The following is a 5,085-nucleotide window of genomic DNA, read 5'->3' as shown; positions in this document are numbered from 1 at the left end:
TAAGCTGCTCTGCCTCGGTCCATACTGCAGGACACAAAACTGCACAACCTCAGCCCATACAGGATGACTCAAAACAGCTCAACCTCGGTTAGTTATGTAGGACCCTAAACTGCTCAGCCTCGATCCATACTGCATGACCCTAAACTGCTCATCCTCGATCTCTTCAGCAGAACCCTAAATTACTCAGCCTCGATCGATACTGCATGACCCTAAACTGCATTGTGTAGGTCAAATATGCACGACCTTAAACTTTGCAGCCTCGAACCATACGGCACGACTTTGAAATTATCTGCTTAGGTCCACACTACAAAACTCTAAACCTCTAACACTTTGTTTGTACTGCATGACCTTAAACTGTTCAGCCTCAATCCATACTGCATGACCCTAAAAAGCTCAGCCTCAGTCTTTACTGTATGACCCTAAAGTGCTCCGACTCAGTCCGTATTGCATGACCCCAAATTGCTCATCCTTAGTCCATACGGCATGATCCCAAACCGCAATGCCACGGTCCAGACTTCATGACCCTAATTAGTTCATCCTCGGTCCATACTGCATGAACCTAACCTCCTCAGCCTTAGTACATACTGAATGCCCATAAACTGCTATGCCTCGGTCCATACTGCAAAACCCCAAACAACATATCCTCGGTCCATACTGCATGAACCTAAACTGCTCTACCTCGATCCATACTGCATGATCCTAAACTGCTCAGCCTTAGTCGATACTGCACGAATGTAAACTACCCAACCTCTTTCCACACTGCATGACCCTCAATTGCTCATCCTCGGTGCATACTGCATGACCCTAACTATTCAGCATAGTTCCATACTGCCTGACCGTAAATAGCTCAGCATCGGTCCATACTGCTTGACACTAAATTTCTAAGCCTCGCTCCATACTGCATGACCTATAACTACTAAGCCTCGGTCAATACTGGATGAGCCGAAACTGCTCAGTCACGGTCCATATTGCCTGACCTTAAACCACTCAGCATCGGTCCATACAGCCTGAGACTAAATTTCTCTGCCTCGATCCAGACTGCATGACCCTAAACTACTTCGCCTCAAACCATATTGCATGACCCAGAACTGCTTAGCCTCGATCCACACTGCATGAACCTAAACTGCTCAGCCTCTGTCCATATTGCATGACCCAAAACTACTCAGCCTAGGTCCATACTAAATGACGCTAAACTGCTCTGCCTCGGTCCATACTACATGATGTTAAACTGCTCAGCCTCGGTCCATATTGCAATACCTTAGACTTCACAACTTAAGTCCATACTACATAACCCTAAACAGGTCAGCGTTGATCCATACAGCATGACCCTAACTGCTTCGCCTCGGTGCATACTGCATGACCTGAAACTACGCACCGACGATCCATACTATATTACCCGAAACTGCTCGGCCTCGGTCCATACTGCATGAACCTAAATTGCTCATTCTCGATCCATACTATACGTCCTAAAACTGCTCAGCCTCTATCCATAAATCGTGACCCTAACATGGTCTGCCTCGGTCCATACTGCCTGACCCTACATAGCTCATAATCGGTCCATACAGCTTGACCCTAAATTGCTCAACTTCGGTCCATACTGCATGACTCTCAACTACTCTACCTCGGACAATATTCCATGACCCTAAACCGCTTAGCCTCGATCCATACTGCATGACCCTAAACTGCTCAGCCTCGGTCCATATTGCATGACCCAAAACTACTCAGCCTCGGTCCATGCTGGATGTCGCTAAACTGCTCTGCCTCGGTCCATACTACATGATGTTAAACTGCTCAGCCTCAGTCCCTACTACAATACCCTAAACTGCTCATCTTATGTCCATACGACCTAACCCTAAATAGGTCAGCGTTAGCCCATACTGCATGACCCTATACTGCTCCACCTCGGACCATATTGCATGACCCTAAACTGCGTAACCTCAATCCTTATGGCATGAAAACTGCCAAGCCTCGGTCCATACTGTTTGATCGAAAACTTCTTAGCCACAATCCAAACTGTAAGACCCTAAACTGCTTAGCCTCAGTTCAAACTGCACGACCCTAAACGGCTAAGCCTCGGTCCATACTGCATGACCCTAAACTGGTCAGCCACGATTCATATTGCATGACCCTAAACTGCATAGCCTCGGTCCTTACAGCATGACCCAAAACTGTTTAGCCTCGGTCCATACCGGATGATCCTAAACTGTTCAGCCTCGGTCCATATTGCACGACCCGAAACATTTCAGCCTCGGTCCATACTGGATGATGCAAAATTGCTCTGCCTCGGCCCGTACTGCATGATGCAGAACTACTCAACCTTGGTCCATATAGCATGCCCCTAAACTACTCAGCTTAGGTCCATACTGCATGACCAAAACATGCTCCGCATGGATTCATATTGCATTAGTGCTTCGCATGTATCCATACCGCATGACCCTATACTTCTCAGCCTTGGTCCATGCTGCATGATCTTAAACTGTTCAGCCTTGGTCCATACTGCATGACCCTAAACTCCTTAGCTCCGACTTATATTGTGTGACCATAAACTTCTCAACCTCGGTCCATAATGCATGACCCTAAGCTGCCGAGCCTCGGTTAATATTGCATGACCCTAAATTGTTCAACCTCGATCCATACTGTTTGCCCAAAAACATCTCAGCTTCGGTCCGTACTAGAGGAGCCTAACTTCCCAGTCTCGATCCATAAAGCAGGAACCTAAACTGCTCAGCCTCGGTCCATACCGCATGTCCGTAAACGGCTCAGCTTAGGTCGATACTGCATGACCCTCAAGTGCTCAGCATCGATCAATACTGCATGTCCTTATACTGCTCAGTCTCACTTCATACTGCATGTCCCTATACTGTTCAGCCTCAGTTCATACTGCATGACCCTAAACTGCTCAGCTTCATTCCATACTGCATGACCCTAGACTGCTCGGCCCTGATCTATATTGCACGACCCTAAACTCCTTCGCCTCGATAGATAATGCATGACCCTAAACTGCTCAGCCTCGGTTCAAATTGCACGATCCTAAATTGCTCAGCCTCGATCCATACAGCTTGACCTATAACATCTCAGCTTCAGTCCATACTGGAGCAGCCTAAACTGCTCAGTCTTGGGCCATAGAGCAGGAACCATAATTGCTCAGCCTCGGCCCATACTGGAAGATGCTAAACTGTTCAGCCTCGTCCATTTTGCATGACCCTAAACGGCTCTGCTTAGGTCCATACTACCTGACCCTCTTGTGCTCAGCATCGATCCATACTGCATGTCCTTATACTGCTCAGCCTCGGTCCATACTGTATGACCCTCAACTTCTCTTCCTCGGTACATACTGCAGGACCCCAAACTGCTCAGCCTCGATGTATGCTGCTCGACCATAAACTCCTCAGCCTCTGTCCATAACACATGACTCTAGACTGCTCAACCTCGGTCTGCTCAGCCTTGGTCCATATTGCTTGAGGTTACACTGCACAGCCTCGGTCCATACTGCATGACCCTAAATTGCTCAACCTCATTCCATACTGCCTAACCCTAAACTGCTCAGCGCAGGTCCATAGAGCTTGACCCTAAACTGCTCAGCATAGGTCCATATTGCTTGACTTAAAACCTCTCAGCCTCGGTCCATACTACATGATTTTAAACTTTTTCACCTTGGTCAGTACTGAACGACCCTAAACATCGTAGCCTCGGTCCATACTAAATCACCCAAAACTGCTCGGCCTCACTCCATACTGCATTACCCTATACGGCTCAGCCGCAGTCAATACTGCATGACCCTAAACTCCTTAGCTTCGTTCCACAATGCGTAACCATGAACTGCTTTGACTCGTTCCATACCGTAGGACCCTAAACTACTTAGCCTCGGTGCATACTGCGTGACCCTAAACTGCTCATCCGCAATCCATACGACATCACCCTAAACTACTCAGTCTCGGTCCATACGGCATAATCCTAAACTACTCAGCCTCGATCCATTACTCAATGACCCTGAACTGAGCATCCTCGATCCGTATTGCATGACCTTAAATTGCTCAGCCTCGGTCCATATTGCATGACCCAAAACTACTCAGCCTCAGACCATACTGCATGACCCTAAATTGTTCAGCCTCGCTCCATACTAGATGAAACTTAACTTCTCAGCCATGGTCCAAACTCCATGATGTTAAACGGCTTAGACTCCATCCATACAACAATACCCCATATCGCTCACCTTAAGACCATACTGCATGACTTTAAATTGCTCAGCGTTGATCCATAGTGCATGACCCTATACTGCTCAGCCTCGGTTCATCTTAAATGATCCTAAACTACTCAGCCTCGGTCCATACTGCATGACGCTAAATTGCTCAGCCTCGAGCCATACTGCATGAACCTAAAAGTTCATACTACATGACCCTAAATTGCTAAGCCGCGGACCATGCTGCATGACCCTAAACTGCTTAGCCTCGATCCATACTGCATGACTCTAAACTTCTCAGCATATGTCCACAGTGCATGGCCCTTAACTGCTTGGCATAAGTCCGTACTGCATAACCCCATATAGCTCTACCTCGGTCCATACGGCATGACCCAACACTTCTCAGCCTCGGTTCATAGTGAATTATCGTAAACTACTCAGCATCGGTCTATACTGCATGACCCTCAACAGCTCATCCTGGGTCCATACTGCATGACCCTAACTGCTCAGCATAGGTCCATAGTTCTTGACCCTAAACAACACAGCATCCGTCCATAATTCTCGCCTATATTTCTCAGCCTCGTTCCATATTGCATGGCCCTAAACTACTCTACCTCGGTCCATATTGCATGACCCGAAACTGCTTAGCCTCAATCCACACTTCTTGAGCTAAACGGCTCAGCCTCGGTCCTTATTGCATGACCCTAAATTGTTCAGACTTGATACATACTAGATGATGCTAAACATTTCATCCACGATCCATACTGCATGATGCTAAATGAACTCAGCTTTCGTCCATACTACAATACCCTATATTGCTCAGCTTAAGTCCATACTGCATGACTTTAAACTGTTCAGTGTCGATTCATGGTGCATGACCCTATACAACTCAGCCTCAATTCATA

The sequence above is a fragment of the Amborella trichopoda genome, chromosome 2 (genome assembly GCF_054954075.1).
Source record: "Amborella trichopoda isolate Santa Cruz 75 chromosome 2, AtrichopodaSantaCruz75HAP2 v2.0, whole genome shotgun sequence".
NCBI lineage: Eukaryota > Viridiplantae > Streptophyta > Magnoliopsida > Amborellales > Amborellaceae > Amborella > Amborella trichopoda.
Note: the sequence above shows the minus strand (reverse complement) of the source record.